Genomic DNA, 20,362 nt, shown 5'->3' with positions numbered 1-20,362 from the left:
TCCTTTAACCTGTCATATGCTGGGGATCCACTAATGGAATCTCTTAAATGACTACGTATTTTTTTTTAACAAACCCAGAAATTAAAATTGTTCAGTTTTTACTTCGAAAGACAAAAGTGTCATGAGCATTTCATATCCTCAGGTAGTACTCTGTATCTGATTGAACAGCTTGCTCAAGGGCTGAGTTGCTTTAGAAGTTCATAGAGTTGCATTTTTGTGGGGATACAACTAAAGATCTTGATTGTCTGTAAAATCTGTTTTACATCAGATATTTTCAGGATCTGCTAGGCCTAACTTGCACCAATCAATTTAATTTTGAACAGCATAGACTCAAAGTTGTATTGACTGCTGATACATAATTTATTATTTTGTAAAATTTGGATGTCTGAATTATGTATCATGTTATCCAATCTCCCCTTGGAAGTTTAACGCATTTTTTTCTACTTAAAGAATCAAATGTTTGCTATTTTTCAACTAACAATATACCTGAATTATAATGGGATGATTAGTTATATTTAGACCTGTTACAAAATTAAGAATCTGAAGTAATAGCAGTATTCTCTACCTAATTGTAAACAACAGTGGTTGCAAGGTTCTGTGCTTAATTATGGTTTTGATATATTTTGATGCTTTAGAATTTCAGTGTGGCAAACTTAGAAGAAAGTGTTGGAAAATAGAGTAAACTTTCAAGCTAATTATTCAAAGCGTCTTAAAGATTGAACACAGATTTGTTCAGTTCATCTAGTATTTTTTTCTGAGTACCCAAGTAAGAGTTGAATGGTTGGCATAATAGGTGGAAACTATTAAGTTAAAAATCCTGGAATGACTTCCAAGGCCCCTTTAAGCCTCTTACTAAGAAGACAGATAGCTGGACAAAATATCTACCTTCTCATCTAGATGTGGAACTTACCCAGTCCACTGAAATATGGCTCTTATTCAGTTGTTTAAAGTCATTAAAGGCTATTCAAATCCAATAGAAATGTCAGCATATTTTACTGATGCAAATTTATGAATCAGGCATAAAAACAATGTGTGTTATGCATAATTAAATAAAATAAAGCCTACAATAAAAACTGTTCTGACAAACTTTGAGCTGTAATGACTTAACTTTGAGTTGGTCAGGATAAAGTTGCCTCCTGGGTGGAAAACCTGCAAAAATTACTTATTTGAAGAGAGATCCATTGAATCTAGTATGTCTAAAAATTGGCAGGGGTGTGTGTTCATGGGTGTTCACAGATCCTGGTTATCTTCATGTGTTCTGCAGTTGTGTTTCACAGTGTCCCATTACATTACCATTCAGGTCCAGCTTAGCTCAGAGCTTCTCCAACTTGACATTAGCTGCTTGGACATGTAGCTGGCATTCTGGTTCATGTGGTGCAGAAATGATTGCTGCTGATCTGGCTCTGTTAGATGACTCTGTCTTGTCATTCAGTGTGCAGTGAGACTCAGAAGTGATGTTTGTGGAAAATGCTTCAGGTGATGGATATGCCTTCCATACCTCTTCCATGCTCTCTACTTCTGTGGACATGCAAAGGCTCAGTTTTAAGTTCGGTTGGAAATGTGAACAAGGGCTATGGCAGGAGTGTTTTATTTTAGAAGGGACATGTCAAGATATTAACTTCCACTGTTTCGGATGTGGTCTAGCACACACAAGGGACCATGGAAATTTTTTTTGCTGTTTTATAAACATCATAGTGTCCACATGTCAGAAGTTTTAAAATAATAACAGTACTAATAGTAAGTCAGCCAAAAAAGATAAGTATCCTATTTTAGATTTCTTACAAATCCCCATAATGTAAAGCTCTCTTTATTTATTTGAAGGAACAAAGCACTGCTTAAAGAATACACCATAGCCTGAAATTACCCAAATCAATGCTTATTTTGGATGCTTGAGGAGGTTGTATAACAAGAACAAAAAAAAATTAGAAAAATTAAGATAGATTTGACATGTACACATGAAAATATTGCTTCAGAATTAGAAGTATTTGGTGTCATTCAAAGAATGTCTTTAAATTCACTTTACAAAGTAGTAAGTAGTTATCTTATAGAAATCATGGTTATGTGCTTCTGGGGTGGATACAAAAAATGATATATTCTAATATCATGGAATTCCATGTTTTAGTTTGGGATACAATTTTTTAGGAATAGTATTATACTCAAATTGAATAAAAATTGTATTTCAAAACATGAAAAAAAGAAAATTTACTTCAGAAAAATGTATTACGACACATTGCTCTGGTGAAGATAAAGAGGCTAATGTTAAGGCACAAATATATATTTAAAATAAGATCATTTCATGAATCTCAAAGTATTAAGTATATATATATAAATAAATCTACACATAGATCTATAATAAAAATATGTATTATATACTTTTATATATGTTTTAAATATGCAGCCTTACATAAATAAGTACAAACAAGTATATATGTATGTAGCATATATTGTGTGTGTGTTTATGGTATATATAGTTGAGGTGGCTAAACATATTTTTTTTTATTTTATTAAATTTGAACTCTTAAGGAAAAGAGATGATCAGTTTGAATTTTGGGTGATTTCTTTTTTGTCACAGATGGTGCTTCCTTACTGCTTTCCACATTTTATCTATCAGTATGTATAGTTTACACTGCTGTGTTCCTTTTTAAAAATACATGTGTCCCTTGGGAGGACAAACATAGAAGAGGTTATCCTTAAAAGCAATGTGTTTTCTTTCTAACATTCGGTCGAACAGTGAATATGTTAGTTTTTGCTGGGCAAAGCAGTAAGGGGATACGTGATATTTTTGGAGAAACATAAGGGATTAGAACTGAATATTAGCTTGACCACTATAGACTTTGAACCTTTCAATATTACTATTGAACTCTTTCTTAAAATGCTAAATAGGAATGAAAATCCTCGTTCTCATTTGCCTTAGTTGTTAGAAAAATCCAAATTAATACACAATTCCAGAATCCTAGGAATGTAAGAAACCCTACAAGATTATCTCCGCCAATCCTCTCCCAATACCTTCAACACTCCTGATAAGTAGTTGGTAAGACTACTTCTTTACTGTTTTCAATGTTGGGGAAATCTTTCCCCTAAGCATCTTATTTACTACATTTATATTTTTCAGCTACTTGGATTTTGAATTTGCCTAGAATGATCCTTCAAGTGACACTTTATCAGGATAAATAAAAAATATGGGTGTGAGGGACTGTGTGTGTGTATGTAAATCTAATGTGTTTCTAAATACATGTCTTAAAATTTAAAAAGCCCTTTAGCGACACAAGTTCTCTTATATTCTCTTGTATACATGTATTCTCTTTTTGACTATAGCTCAGTCAAATTAGGTTACCTTTGAGCATTCAGAAGTTTGGTTAAAGTAGAGGAATACATGAGAGCATGGGGTTTTTAGAAAGCAGAAGTGAGGGATATGAAGGAAAGAAAATATTTCCAAAGAAATATTTCACATACTTCGTGATAGTTGCCTAATACCTTGGTGACTTCTATGCAGATATCTGTTGATATGAAGGCCTAGGGGTTGGCAACTAGGTATTATTCTCTTGTTCAGCAATTTGTTCATTTTTTAAAAGGAGAAGTGGCCAAGGAACCTGGCCACTAGGCCTTCACAAGTGTCAGTGAATGAAGGACATAAAGAAGTAGTCTCATTTTTGTCCTTTCTTGTTGCATTTGTGTAAGAAAAAGATAAAAGAGTGGGAAGAGGAAAGATCCAGGCTCCAGAACTCAGGAGTGGAAATTTTGCTTCACCTAGAGGTGACTCTCTGGCTGCTGGCTATGGTCAGAAGACAGAGCCCATGCTACTATTTCTGAGGCTAATGAGGATTTCAGTCTCTGTAACTGCCATTCTGGTGCTTCTTTCCAAAAGTAAATAAGAACATGAAACAGACACATTTCCTGGATGAGGCAATGAGTGCTAAATAAAGGAAGACATTTCAGGAGGCCAAAAAGAAAGTAAATATAAGAAAGTAAAAAGCTCTCACTTTGAAGTTTAGGGACCATTTTTAAAATGCCCTCAAACATCTGATTGATAGCCATGCTGTTTCTTCTTATGATTAAGAAATCTATTCTGGTGAAGTCCCAATAGTTTATTTTTTTGTTTCTGTGTCCCTTGCCTCAGGAGACATACCTAGTAAAGTGGGTCATCGAGGGGAGGTGGATGGGTTAACCAGGTGATGGGGATTAAGGATGACACTTGGGATGAGCACCAGGTGTTGTATGTGTTAAATAACCAAACTGTACACCTGAAATGAATATAACACTGTATATTACCTACCTAGAGTTTAAATACAAACTTAAAAAATAAGAGATCTATTTAATTATCAAAATATTTAGTTTAGGGTTCCCTGGGTGGCACAGCGGTTTGGCGCCTGCCTTTGGCCCAGGGCGCGATCCTGGAGACCCGGGATCGAGTCCCACGTCGGGCTCCTGGTGCATGGAGCCTGCTTCTCCCTCTGCCTATGTCTCTGCCTCTCTCTCTCTCTCTGTGTGACTACCATAAATAAATAAAAATTAAAAAAATTAGTTTATTAAGAGAGTTATTCTAAGTATGCTAGATGCATTAAACTTCCTGGGAGCTTAAACGTTGTAGAACACATCCTTCCCTTTCTACAAGTTAATGATTATCTTAATTTCATTAAGTTTTTGGGTACAGTTGATGGTTGTATCTGATGTGTGCCAAATTCTCTGCTTAGTGATTGTATATCTTCTAGTTTGGAGTAGACTCATTTTTCTCTACCCCAACTAAACAATTATTTATAGTTATTATGACCTTTTTCTAATTGATGGACAAAAAGAAGCTTATTTATAGCTGAGAAAAAGAAAACTTAAAGGGTATATGGACTTGAGAGGGACAGCTGAGGGATGAGCAAGAAATAGACTTTTCAATATCTGTATTTTCTGATTGTGTTGATTCAAATAATCAAAATTTTAAATGCTATTATGAGTCAGGTTTCTGTTCTAAAATCTTGAATATACATATGAAAGAGATTAAGTAAGTGAATGAATGATCTCAGAGCTGAAAAGCTCCCCAGAGATAGTGTTTTGTAGCTGTGGTACAAGGACAATATAACATAGAGTTTATAAAATTAATTTCTCTAACAAACAAATGATACCTTGCCCACCTATTTCAAAGGTTGTGAGAATTAAATAATATATAAATGTGAAATGAGGGGTGCCTGGGTGGCTCAGTCAGTTAAGCGGCTGCCTTTGGCTGAGGTCATGACCCCAGCGTCCTGGGATCCAGCCTGTGTTGGGCTCCCTGCTCAGTGGGGACTCTGCTTTCCTTTTCTCTCTGCACCTCCCCCTGCTTGTGTGTTTGCTCTCTTGCTCTATCTCAAGTAAATAAAATGTTAAAAAAATAAATGTGAGATAACTTTATTAGTATTGATATGAAAACATTCTACTAGTTGGCCAACACTGGCTAATACTTACACGAGAGATAATAGGGCATAGTGGACAAAACAATGGCATAAACCATAAGTTTTGAGTTCAGACAGGAGTAGGTTTAACATCTCTGATCCTCACTTTTTCTATCTATTAAAATAATAGTGACAACCCCTAGTTAACAGTCATACTGGGAAGATTAATGTGGAGACTCTAACAATAAACCTGTTCTTGATCCATGAAAAGTAGCTATTATTGTCATTCATTACTCAGTTCAGTTTCCAAGGGTTCAGCATCCTTTCCCCGCTCTTCAGGCATAGACCTGGGTTGCCCCAGAGAGGGGACTCATATTGGAAGAAAAAATCAGCTCTCCCTTTCTTGATGGTTGCCAAAATCTGGGACATGTGTAGAACTGATAGCCAAGAGAGATGTTGACTCAAATATATCTTGAAGATGAAGTTGAGAGAGTCTTCAAAGCATCTGTAAAATAAAGTCATTAATTTAAGATTTACATGGAATCAAAAAATGGCAAAAATAACACGTTGATTATAAATAGGTGTTTAGCTAGAATAAGTGTTTTTGTTCATTTGTTTTTTAATGGCTATGATATACCAATGAAGATGGAGGTCAGTGATCATCTAAATGGCTTCAGAAAATTCTTGATTATAACTTCCACATTGAAAAACTAAATGTGGGTTGTTGAATGATCATTTGGTTCATTTTTCCCTTAAAAGTCACCCAAAGCCTTGGTGGATCCCAGAAGTTTACTGATTTCTCATTCTATAGGAGGACCAATGTGCTAAGCAAGAATGCTATAAGGCAGACGGTTCCAGTGACAACCCCTTTCATGACCCTATCCTTTTGAGTCCAAAATTGAAGGATTGGAAACTACTTTTAGAGCAGCTTGTAGAATATGGAACAAGATTTTTTCAAAAGAACTTTTTTCAGACTTCTCAAAACTCTGAACTTATTATTTGGTGAAGGTGATATCCTGAGGAGATGTATTTCAGTGTCCATGGACAGCCGTTCTTTTAAAAGCAGGATCCTATACTATTGCCAGTTTGTTATTGGCCTCTCTCAGAAAGAAGGAGCCAGCTTTCCCCATCTAAAATCAAATGTTAATGACAAAAATCATATGTGAACTTTTCATTACTTCCAGTTTAACCTCCCAATTCTCTCATGGTTTTGGCAAAAAAGTGTACCTTTTGAGAAATTCCAATTTCACTTGGTGCAGTTACTTTATCTCAAAGTATTTACCCAGGGTCTCACAGAATTCAGCAGTACCAGGGATAGCATAAAATCTATAAGAGAGACAATAGGATAAGGGAATATTATAAATAAAACATCAAGTCAGAAAATCAATGAGAAAGGTATATAAGGTTATGATAATATGCAGCTTTCTTGCAGCAGCAGTGGATTCCACATAGGAGTGTTTTGTATATCCAGTTATTTTTATGGCTGTTTGTTTATTTTTCCATCATAATTCTCCAAACGTATATTTCTCCTCATTTAATAGTATATAGCCCACCAGAATGCTGACTGTGGGCTGTGAGAGAATCAGAAGTATTGTGTATATTATGTCTGTTCCTTAAGTACTATTTTTTTTTAGGAGGAGGGGTTGGTTTATGTATAGGAAAATTAAAACCGAAGGCAATAAATAATAAAAGCCCTGAATCATATAGACATTCAGGAAGGAGGTTGTCAATATGTATTCACTTATAAACTTTGTTCAAGAGTTTAGAACCTAAGCTACATCTTTGAAGACCTTTGTTTCAGTTGTTAGGGAAAGAGGAAGACACAAATAAAGAAGTAGTTATTAGAAAATAACTACATTTCAAGGGATGCTGAGATGTGGGCATGACCAGAGTAATGATGGAAAACATAGCTAAATATAATACTGAAATAAAAAGAGATGGATTGCAAGGTATGTAGAGTTTGGGGATTTTTTTTATGGATAAGTAGAATTTGAGAATGATGATGTTGTAATGAGGATTTGCGATGGTGTGTGTGTGTGTGTGTGTGTGTGTGTGTTCAGATGGTTATGTGTGAACAATGGGCAGCCACTGAGGAAGATTATTCTGGAAAATGCAACTGTGGACTGAAAACAGATCAGTCTGGAAATGCAGACCAGTGAAGAGGTTGTATGAGTGTAATATTGGCTTGAGTGAAGTGGCATTAGGAATGGGGCAGAGAGTGGATATATGAAATAAGGAATGGTTTCCAGAATATGATGTTCATTCAAAATGCAAGAATGTTCACAACAGTGATGCTCTACTTTCTTCTTTCCAAATTGAAGATTTGATCAATTGTCACTCTACTCTGATAACTGCCTAATTCATTGATAATACCTATTTATTCTTATAATATCAACAGGCAATTAAAACTTCTGATTAGTGTGGCCACAGATAGTCAATAGTATTCCAAACCAAATATAAACAATTAGATTTAATTACCTTGTATGCAGAGAACTCTTGTGTCTGCTAGTTATTATTTTTAAGGAACTCAGGCTAGGAACCAGTGATAGGTAATAAGTTAAAAGGGGAGAGAGAGAGAGAGAGAGAGAGAGAGAGAGAGAGAGAGAGAGATATCAAGAAACCTCTAAGACTGAGAAAGTGATTTCTTGCTTCACCTGAGTGAGTAGCTAACTCAAGGTCAGCAATGAGTCTTTGAAGTTCTTAAAAAGATGCATTTGCTTCTTAAAGAATCTTAAACTATCATGAGATCCCATTACAGAGCTTTTTCAAACAACGACTTAAGAAAATTACATGGAGTTTAAAAATTAGAATAGTAAAGACATACTGAGCTGAACAGTAAGAATTTGACTCTAAATGATTAGCATATTAAACGTACCTGTAATTATTTATTTGTCCCAAGATACTGACCTTGTATGTTTCCTATTTGAGAACATCCTTTGGAATGTGCGTGATGTACAAATTAATTGATGCAAATTCTCCAGCTCTGCAGAGGGTACAGAGATTTTACAGGTTAATGGGTATCAGAAGGATTTGTGTGTGGGTCCAGCAGTGACCTGTCAAAACGACCTACGATGGAACAGCCCGTGCATTTGTTAAATGTTGAGGATTCACAGCACTCTCTTGGGGCTGAAACATCTTCTAGGTTTCCCCAGCCATATAAAGAAATACTACAGCAGGGAGCAGAAATACACAGCATCATTTCCACCTTTGGATATAAGATGTTTATTATTTTCATCAGACACAACACCTAAAATACCTTATAAATGGCTGCAGAGCACACTGTGCAGTACCTCCTGGTGCGTTTATGTTTACACTCGTCCATTTTGAACATTTTCCTTTGCCACAGGCATCAAAAAATGACCTTTTTGGCAGGGTCTGTTCCCTTTTGGATTTGCGCTCTCATCTAGAGTCCCATTATCTCATTAAGTCATTTATGTGCAGGAGGGGAGATGCAGTAATGAATAGCAAAATCTCACAATTTGTTTTTGATATGTTCTGCCTTTTTGACAAACACATTTGGTATAAAACCTACATAAATAACTTAATTAAAGCCAACTATTTAAAGTCAGTAATGAATATTTTTGACAGGATGATGCAGACTGAGTTTAAAATTCAGAATAATTTTAGAGGCTGAAGTGATACAGTGGCTACTTTATGCTGTCTTATACTTGTGAAGTTTTTGCCTTAGCACAATGTAGGAAAGCTCTTTCTTGATCAGTATTGCAGTTACCTAATTCAAAGCAGTCACGTGGTGTCACTTTGCTACCTGGAACTTCAATTTCCTTATTTGTAAGGTGGAAGAATGTATTGAATAAAATAAAAAAAGTTCTTTTAAGCCATAAAACAAAGGAAGCAATGATACAGTGATATAGCAAACCGGAATCTAGTTAGGAGTCCCTGAATTAATTTTTTTCCCGCTGTTAATTAGACACCTTCAGGAGAGAGATTCTTAACAGATTTAATGACTTATTTGATCTTAACTTAGGTACATTTGTTGATCTATCTACAATGTTAACAGCAGAGATTTTAGTTATAATTTCTTGGTTTAATCTGGAATCCACTACTTCCTAGTTTCATGCTTTCGGATAATTGATAATTATTTTGCACCTCTGTTTTTCTGTAAAATGGCATATTGAAGGTTTACATAAGATAATTTACATTAGGGGCAGCACCAGTGGCGCAGCGATTTAGCGTCGCCTGCAGCCCAGGATGTGATCCTGGAGACCGGGGATCGAGTCCCACATCGGGCTCCTTGTATGGAGCCTGCTTCTCCCTCTGCCTGTGTCTCTGCCTCTCTCTCTCTCTCTGTGTTTCTCATGAATAAATAAATAAATTAGTCTTTAAAAAAAAAGATAATTTACATTAGATGATTGAAGCTTACTGACACCTTATGAACAATCAAATCTTAGGTCCTGTTGCTTCTTTGTGTTGTTTTCAGTTGCAATAATATTCCTTGAATGTGGGGATCTGTTATGTCATTAATTACTTGGGGTCCTGAAGAAGCTTTGTAGGTTCTGATGATTAGTACAACTGGGGGAGAAGAACTGGTAACGTTTGTGATAAAGGTGGCTGTTGTGTTGATAAAAGCCCCCTAGAATATGTAAGGCTGGCCAGAAAGGTGGACCTTCTCCTACCATCAATATTAAACTTCAAAGAAATTTACTGAAGTTTTAAACTATGATTTAGGAGTGACACAGAGAACATTGGTAATCACTGTCCTTTGCTTGGAGACTTAAGGCAGTTAAAATATTTTTAATTTTCCAGTGAAGCAACTATTACATTTGGTTAATTGGTTGTCCAAAGTCACACAGACAGACAGTTACAGAGAAGGTAAGTATTACTGAGTGGAGAATAGGTGTGTGTGTGTGTGTGTGTGTGTGTGTGTGTGTGTTAGAGGAAAAGAGGGAATTCTTTTGTATCTATATATATAAAAGAGTATGGACTAATTAGCTTATGTCACCATCTTTACATTTTGTCATTGAATTCTTTGGCCATTTTATTTTATTCATTTTTTTTCTGGGAGTCTGGGCCCATCCCTGTTGTTTAATTTCTTGTCCATCTCCTGTAATATGTTCTTGGGTTGCAATAGTAGAATCTCTTGGTCTTTAGTATTGATTTATAGTTATGCCCAACCTAGTAAATATAAGGAAGAGACTTGCTAAAAATAAAGGGGAGTTTTCACCTCCAAACTACTTTAAGAAATTAATTAACTGTTCCTAAATCTCTCAAAATTAAATAAGTTTAATTATTTGACAGTTGGATAAATACAAGCAATGAGTACTCAGATTCTGTTCTTTTGCTAAGATTACTAAATGGCTTGACCTCGTCTATAAACTCATTAATTTGATACTTTGTACTTTCTATTTTTAAGGAATTCCTTAATGAGAAAAATTAATCACCAAATTGATGCCTCTTTAAGACATTTTCAAGCTTGGGCTTGGATTTAGCCCTGCCTTCGGCCCAAGGCGTGATCCTGGAATCCCAGGATCGAGTCCCACATCGGGCTCCTTGCATGGAGCCCGCTTCTCCCTCTGCCAATGTCTCTGCCTCTCTCTCTCTCTCTCTCTCTCTCTGTCTCTTATGAATAAATAAAGAAAATCTTAAAAAAAAGAAAATTTCAAGCTTAGTGTATGTCATTGCTTTGAATCTTTCTTTCTTTCTTTCTTTCTTTCTTTCTTTCTTTCTTTCTTTCTTTCTAGAACTAATTCACATTGAGTGCATTCTGGAGAACTTGGGACTTTGGGAGATGTAAAGCAACATTCTTTTTTCGCTGGTTGCCTGAAGAATAAGTCCATGTTTCTAATTTATGTGATATGGACATTTTTCATATTTCATTTGGAATGTGTTCTATATTATCTTCAGTATGGAATACTGAGGTGAGATAAAATGCAAAATATCATAAAAATGGGGTCAGCAATTTGGTTTCAGAGGAAGTTATTACTTCTTTATTCATTTATCCATATTTCTTTTTTGCTAAGAGTTGAATTTCTTCACTTCTCTTTGATCCTTTAAGATGCTCAATTTCTCAAGGAAAAATCGCAGACTTACTAAAGAAGTCTTGTGAAAGAAGACTTACCTAAAAATAATAAATAGCATGTAATTCTTTTTATACAAAATTCTAGAGTAGGTAAAACTAATGTATGCTGGATGAAAATCAGAATAGTTGTTACTTCTGGGACTTTGAAGAGAGAATTAGGACGTTGGTGTGATTGTAAGATTATGTATTTTTTGGATCATGCAGGTGTGCTCATTTGTCAAAACTTAACTGTCACTTAAGATTTCTGTCTTCTGGTGTATATGACCCTACATAAATTTTGAAATTATTGAACATTAGTTAATTACATGCACTTTGAAATATTTAGAGAAAAATGCACAGATATTTATGGGTTACGTTGAAATGCATTAGAAATACTTTAGACTGAGGGACACCGGAGTGGCATAGTCAGTTGAGCTCTCGGGGTTTTGGAATCAAGCCCTGCATTGGGGATTGAGCCCTGCGTTTGGCATGGAGTCTGCTTGAGATCCTCTCTCCTTCTCCCTCTGCCCCTCATGCTTATGCTTTCTCATTCTAAATAAATAAATGAATCTTAAAAAAAAAAAAACACTTTAGACTGAGGGATAGGTCTGTAATAAGCAGTATAATAAAATGCCAATAGTAGAATCTAGATAGTAGCTATATGAGTATTCACTGTGAAATTTCTTCTACTTTGCTACATGTTTAAAAACATCCATAATAAAATATTGGTTGTTTGTGAAATAAGCTGAAGAATGAGGGATTTACAAGGGTTGGATTTCAAGAGGACTTAGGATTCAGAAGCTATCTACTCTGACCGTTTTATTTAACTTAAAAAATTGCTTGATAACTGAAATACAGATTTGCAAATTTTTGATTGCTTAGCAAAGAAATACTCATTATGTATAGGAAATTCTAAACCACATGAATCTTGCTGGAAGGCAAAGCCTAACTTACAATAAAGAAGCTAAAAGAGCTTCCCTGCAGTTTGGTTGAAGACCCTTGCAGTTTCAAAATAAGAATTCAAGTCTCAGCCAATCAGACTCATCCAATCTTAGGCTTTGAATTTCAAGCTCATAAATCAAAAATACACTACCGAGAACTCACTTTTAGCAGGAACAACCAGTTTTCAAAGACAATGTGGTCATAGTGATAGACAGCTGTGTCTTATGATGGTCATCACACTGGTGTAAGATATTATTTGCAGGTGTTGGTAGCTTTCCCATGAAATAGATCTGTAAAATAATTTTGACATGATTTTGACTGTCCATTTTCTAAGTCTTGCTCTCTGACTTTCCTGGCATTCCTGGAACTACTTAATATCCTATGCCCTTTGAGAATAGATGTGTGTGCTTGTATGAGTACGTGTGCATATGTATATGAATATTGTATGTATGTGTATAGAGTTATGTGCATTTACATAGGGATGTGTGAATATATATGCATATTTTATACACACATATACATGTTATATATAGTAAAATATAGTAATATATATACTATATATACTTTTCACATATATAAGATATTTGTGCATACACTTACTTGTTTCTGTTGCTTGAAACTAAGAATCTTGAAAACAATATATAAACTTTATTGTGTGAATTAGTTATTTTGGGGGATCTCTTTCAAGTAGCTTCCCTATAAACTTCTGTCATGCCTGAAAAAATATTCTGGTCTTCCCTATCCTAACGGTACTTCAAGCCAGCTGGCTCCTTAAGGTTCTATTCTGTACTACCCCACTGGCCAACATCAACTGGGTGTTCAGCAATGCAATTATGATGCCAACCACCTGGACAAACCCCATAAGCTAAGGGCCTGGTGTTCCACAAGACTGCTCTTACTTCACATGCCAGCAGCACTTGGACGGCCTCCGTGCCACCCATATTTCCCATGTATTGGCTATAAATTTGTGGATAACCTAACTCTGTTAGGTTCAATAATTTGTGAAGATGACTCATATAACTCAACGCAGTGCTATATTTAAGAGTACAGTTTTATGTTAACTATTTTTTTTAAATATTTTTTTTTATTTATTCGTGAGAGACAGAGAGAGAGAGAGGCAGAGACACAGGCAGAGGGAGAAGCAGGCTCCATGCAGGGAACCCGACATGGGACTCGATCCTGGGTCTCCAGGATCATACCCTGGGCTGCAGGGTGCGCTAAACCACTGAACCACCCGGGCTGCCCAAGAGTACAGTTTTATTATAGAGGGTACACATAGGGTAGAATCAGGAAAAGAGAGGATCCCTGGGTGGCTCAGCAGTTTGGCGCCTGCCTTCAACCCAGGGCATGATCCTGGAGTCCCGGGATTGAGTCCCACATTGGGTTCCCTGATGGAGCCTGCTTCTCCCTCTGCCTGTGTCTCTGCTTCTGTCTCTCTCTCTGTGTCTCTCATGAATAAATAAATAAAATTAAAAAAAAAAAAAGAAAGAAAAAAGAATCAGGAAAGGAGCACAAAACTTTCATGCTATTTTCCATGAAGTCAGAGTATATCATCCTCCAGGCACATCAACATGTTCATTAACCAGGAGTTCCCCTGAACCTTGATGTCCAAAAATTTTATTGGGGTTTCATTGCTTAGGTATAATTGAGTAAATCACTGACCACAAGATTGAGCTCAGTCTTTAGCCCCCATAGTTTTCCCAGGAGGTTGGGATGGTCCAGAGTTTCAATGTCTTAATCACATTGTTAGTCTTTCTGTTGACCAACCATTATTATGAAGCTGTCCAGGGGCCTACCATGAGTCATCTCATTAGCATAACAGAGACACTGCTATCTTTCAGGAAATGCCAAGAAGTTTTAATACTCTTGCTAGGAACCAGGGACAAATACCAGATATAAAGAAGTATTATATCGAGAACTATAAATAGTCCTTAAAATATTTCTTTCTCCTATGGAGTAGTGACCAAGTTCCCTCTACTCAATGAAACCTGGATATAGGACTGAACTCATCTACTAAGAATTATCGGTAGAGTGGCATGAAATATAAAAGATTTAGGATTATTAAAATGATTAATGGAATAAGGAATCTTCCACTCACTTTACGAGTTATAGATAAGTAGAATCCTCTCCTTTGCTTCCTTTTGTTCATCATGTTGCTGGAGCTTGGTCTCTATACTCTTGACACTCCATACTCGAGTTCCGTGAGAGGTCTTTAGTACTTCCCAGTTGGCAAATTCCATGGTCTGGTCACACACTCCCAAATCCTTTACTCCTCTGATTTATTTAACATTTGCAACCACCCTCATTGTATGGAAGGTTTTTCTCTTGTAATTATTACCTAGCACTGAATTTGCCAAGCCTATGACTTATAGAAATCAATAGGGAGCCTTTGATTCTCTTTAAAGAGATGGGTAACTGATGAAAATCCAATATATTGTATATTCTCAGCTGTTATATCCTGATGACAAACATTAAAGCAGCAAAGGGACAAAAGCAAAATAAAGCCTGAAGTGTATAGATTTTGTGTTTTCAAAGCAGCTGTTAATTTCCAAAATTGAAACCGATTACCCAGAATAATTTTTAAATCCTTTATAGAGTTCCCTTATTTCCCCAGTAACAGCTGTTTCTGTCTTCTAGTGATTCAACTTTGTGTGTCATGAATGTTGAAATGGTATGCCAGAAAATGGAATCCATGGCCACTTTGAATGGATTGATAAATGAGTTAACAATTTCACAAAGATCTAGTATATTTGTTGGGTCTTTTTCATGTTAAAATAACAACAGTAAAAGCTACATTTGTAAATCCAGAAGGATGCGTTAGACTACCTTGAAAATCTAATTCACCGTTTATATTATGTAAAATAATTCCTTGGATCAACTAGTGGTTTCTAGGGTCATTTTGGGCTATCTAACAAATGAAGATGAGATCATTAAAAAATGTCTAAAACTCTAAAATTTAGAATCAGATATGACTTTTTTCTCATCTGTGAATTAATTTCATACATTATATTTCCCACATATTTATGCAGTCAACTAGATAGCAAGGATTACATTAGCTAAAGAAGAGCTTCAAGGGAAAAATACATGTCCTTAATTTTTGGTTTTATTGTTAGTAAGACTACAATTATAGCTCCAGTGGAGAAAGCTTTAGGAAATATTTTTAGGTGCCATTAAAAAAAGAAAAAAAAACACAAAGACGTTTAAGATGGATAATACCTTCATTGGACTTCATTTGTTAGTACTGTAAGATGTCACCATCTGGGCTCCTTAGGTATGGGCTATGTTTATGATGAATTTTTCCATATAAGGAAGAAATGACACTTGCTGTACATACATGTTAGATGAACAATGCCTTCTTTCTCTCATTGAGACATAGTACACATGCACAGATGTATTTAAATAGCTGTGAAAAATGTCCCTGATGCTCATGGGCCTTTCTTTATTCCAGCATTCATTATGCAGTTTTAACATTATCTGTTTAATTATCCTTCATTTCTATGATACTTTGAGTTTCTTAAGGCCTGGACCTGTATATTATTTGCCCTTGAACTTGTCTCAGACCTAATATTCTTTTATAGAAATAGTTTAGTAATTGTTATGATTGATAGAATGAATAGACGAATGCATGCATGCATGAACAAAGAATGGAGAAAGACATTGGGCCTAGAAAAGTTCACAGATTTAATTGTAAAAGAAAAAAGTCTTTGTCCACAGAAAGCCATAGGCACTGACTCACTTAAATCTTCAATGTAGATATAAAAATGCAATAGAAAAATGGGACAGAGCTAAAAACCTAAACTTTTACAGAGTTAAAAACCTAAACTTTTATGACATATTGGGTTCATGAACTTTTAGGTTTTGTGTACCTATTGTTTCCTTTAGACGACTGTTGAAATATCAGCTTTGGGAAATAATACGGTGTTTCATGGACTCTGTACTCAGTAATATAGAAATATCTCTCTGGGATTTAAGTTCAGATACTTCCTGAAACTGTGTTAATTGGCACCCCTGCAGTTTTAGAGTTTGATGCAACCTCCCAAGAGGATCAATTGTTTGTTTGGTTTTTTTTTCTCCCACAGAAAGAAAATTGTACAAAAGGAAGATGTTGCTATTAAAAAAACAAAAATAGGATAGTTTTCATAAGCCAAAAATACCAACCGAAATCATAGTCTAAAATCCCCGACACAGTTTAATGTTAATGAGTGCAGTGTGGAATAGTGAAAAAAACCATGAGACTTGTATTTAGATGAGCTTTACAATTCCAGTTCTGTTATTATTTGGAAATGTGAGTTTTCTCATTGAAAAAAAATTGTATGCAGTGAAATTCTCAAATCTTAAAAATACAGTTATATGAGTTTTGATAAATATGTATACCCACAGAACCATTTCTTCTATCAAGATAGAGAACCACTACTCCCTCCCCCAAGATAAATAACTCATCTTTCTACTGCAAAAAGCTTTGTGTCCTTTTCTGACCAATTTCCACCCCAAAGACAAATCATGTTCTCATTTTTAGCAGAATAGATTTATTTTACTTGTTCTTGAAATTTACATAAAGGTAATAATGCATTATGTACTCTTTTCTGTCTTATTTGGTTTAACCTATTTTTTAAACATATGTTTTTGAGATTCATTTATATTTTTGCTTATTGGTAATTTGTTTTCAGTGCTGAGTTGTATTCCATCTTCTAAGTAGACCTCAATTTGTTAGTTCATTATGTAGTTGATGGACTTTTAAGTTGTTTCCATATTTTGGTTATGGTGAAAAAAGCCATTACAAATGTTCCTTTTTTAAAGTTTTATTTATTTATTTTGAGAGAGAGAGAGAGAAAGTGAACATGAGTTGTGGGGAGAGCAATGGGAGAGAATCTTTCAAGGAGACATCCCCCATTCCTGACTGAGTGAGGAGCCCGACGCAGGGCTCAGTCTCACAGCCTACCAGATTATGACCTGAGCCAAAATCAAGAGGTGGACACTTAACTGACTGAGCCACCCAGGCATCCCATGAATGTTCTTGGTATGTCTTTTTGTAGATAGTTGTTAATTTATTTGGGGGTAAATACTTAGGAGTAGAATTGCTAGGCCATAGGGCAGCTTTATGTTTAACTTTACATATATATATATATATACACACACACACACACATATATATATCTTTATATATATAACATTGTATATATAAATGTGTATATATATATATATATATATATAAAGTGTATATGTATAATATACCCTCCCAAACTATTACCTGAAGTCATTATTCCATTTTTCATTCCAACAAGCAATGCATAAGAGTTCCAATTGCTCCATAACTTCTCAACTTTTGATGTTGCCAGTCTTTACAATTTTAGCTTTTCTGAATGGTGTATATTTGTATCTCATTTTGGTTTTAATTTGCATTTCTCTGTTTGAGAACTTGTCAGATATTAATATAGCCTACCAGCTTTTATATGCTTAAGGTTTGCCTGATTTATCTTTTTCCTTTTCTTATTGTGTCTTTAAATTGCAGGCCTTGTAGACAACAAACAATTGTGTCTTTATTTTGTACTCAGTTCATTTGAGTGTTAAGGATAGTTACATGTAGTATAATCACTGATAAGTTTGATTTTACTGTTCTTTTATGAATCTGTGCAATGTTTTCTTTTTTATTTAATTTCATTTTCCTCTTTTCAGTACCTTTTCTTGGGTTAATGAAATATATTTTTAGATTGTTGGATTTAGCTAAACTGTTTTCATGGCTTTTGCCTATAACTTTTTGTATGTGTTTCAATGATTTTTTTTCTAGAAATAGGCATATGTATCCTTAATTTATCACAGTCCATTTAGAGATAGTATTGTACCACTTCACATAAAATGTGAGAGACTTGCAAACTTATAAATTTATTTAACCTGCTCCCATCCTTTGTGATGTTTTTGTCAACTACTTAATAACTACATATATTATATATCCCATAATACGTTATGAACATTTTTGCATTAAACATTCAGTTCTCATTTGCAGCAACTAAAAAAAAAAATCTTTATCCACTTATTTACAATTTCTGTTTCTATTCAATCCTTGTTGCTTTCAGCCTGAGAAATTTTTATTTTAGCATTTACTGAATGCAGTTCTGCTACTAACCAACTGTTTTGATTTTTATTTGTCTGGTAAAGTTTTATTTTGGTCATTGTTGCTGGTTTTATGTATTTTTTTTTTTACTTCTTATAAATATATTTTTTCCACTGGATGTATAATTTTAGTTAAAAGTTGATCTTTTCTGCACTTTAAAAATGCTGATCCATTGTACTCTGGCTGCCATTGTTTCTGAAGAGAAGTAAGGTTTGTTTATTTGTTTTTTTTCAAATCAGTGTTCATTTGTGTATAGTGTGATATTTTTCTCTAGCTGCTTTTCAGGATTTCCTTTTTATCATTGATTTTCACACTTTTGACTATGATGTGCATAGATATCTAGTTCACTTTATATTCTTCCTCCTTGGAATTTGTTGAGCTTCCTGGATCTGCAAGTGAGAGCATCTTCCTTGAATTGGGGAATATTTAGAAAGTATTTCTTCAAATATATTTTTCTAGACAATTCTCTCCCTCCTTTATTTTTGAGACTAATTATACATGTGCTTGGCTGTTTTGGATTATCTCATGGCTGATAAGGGTTTAATCATTTTGTTTTTTCAATGTTTTGATCTCTCCCATATTTACATTGTAGAAAGTCTATTTATCTGTTTTCCAGTTCGATGATTTTTTTTTTTTAACCTGGATGCAGTGTTCTGTTAAGCCACTCCAGTAAGTAAAAATTTATTTCACATACTGTGTGTGTCTGTGTGGGTGTGTATGTTAATTCTAGAATAGTTCTAGCTATTTCATATAGCTTTCTTTTTTTTTGCCTGACTATTCTTTTTTCCTTCATTTGACCATCTTTTCCCTTCAGTTTCAAGTAGATTTATAATAACTTCTCTAAAACTTTACTTGGTAATTTCACAACTGAGTAATTTGGGGGCCTATTTCTATTGATTTTTTTTCTTTTGACTTTAGATCACATTTCATTTTTTTGCATATTTTTTTATAATTGTAAACAGAAATAAAGAAGAGTATCTTGTAGGAATTTAGGATTTTATTATCCTTCTTTTAAGAATGTTGTGGGTTTTTCTTTTTTTTAATATGCAGTTAAAAATCCTGGGCAATTAATTTGAATTTAAAGAGGCTTTACTTCATCCATTATTTCATTTTTGTCTTTCAGTCTGCTGATGAGCCCTTAACCTTGTGCCTGAGGTATAATTCTGAAGCTTTTATCAAGCTTTTTGTATTTGGTAGGATTCAAACTCTAAATTTTGCCTGCCCTATAATGGGTTGAAACTGAAATCTCTCTTCAGCTGTTTTAAATGACCAGCTATTGCTTTCTGTTGTGATCTTTCAGGATTACTCCACATTATGCTTAGCCCAGGGTTCAGTAAGGATTTGGGTTTCCAAAATAGGATGATTGTGGCCAATGTTCCCAACACACCTGGACCATTCTGGTTTCGTTACTACTGGCTTTTGTGCTTCAACAATGGGTTCTTATGTTTGTCTAGTTTCTCTTTATTTTTTCTTATCTTCACTTTTATGATCTCGTTTCTTTCTCCTTTCCATATGTTTATAAACTTATATGGACATAGGGGCTTCCTAAATGGTTGTTCAGTCCCTCCTTTGCAAGAATCCTCCTCTCCATTCATTTTTCAGCCATTCTATGACCCTTGACTTCTATTTTCTGACCCTCTAGCTGTTATTCAGTGCAGATTGGGGAGTGTCCTCACGTAGTAAGCCATGTCAAATGGTCTTTACCAGTAGAGTTTTCTTCTTTCAGTGGTTTAATGCTCTCTAGTTTCTGTCTGGTTTTGGTCACTCCAGTATGGCCAGATAGTTTTTTTGCTTAATATTTTGTCCAGAATTTTTTTTTAAAGAGGGAGAGAACAAATATATGCATGTGGGGGAAGGAGGGGCAGTGGGGGAGGAGAGAGAATCTTAAGCCAGCTCCATGCCAGCACCAAGCCCATCATGGGGCCTAAGTCTCAGGCC

General features: G+C 35.0%; 1 protein-coding gene across 9 annotated transcripts in view; it reads left to right on the top strand.

Annotated features, from left to right (window-relative positions):
• Positions 1 to 20,362, top strand: part of GRM7 (glutamate metabotropic receptor 7) — an 836,468-nt gene that overhangs the window by 206,849 nt on the left and 609,257 nt on the right. The gene's annotated exons all lie outside the window — the stretch shown is intronic.

This window comes from Canis aureus, chromosome 19 (assembly GCF_053574225.1).
Source record: "Canis aureus isolate CA01 chromosome 19, VMU_Caureus_v.1.0, whole genome shotgun sequence".
Lineage (NCBI taxonomy): Eukaryota > Metazoa > Chordata > Mammalia > Carnivora > Canidae > Canis > Canis aureus.
The sequence above is the reverse complement of the archived record's forward strand: the minus strand, read 5'-3'. Positions and strand labels throughout refer to the sequence as shown.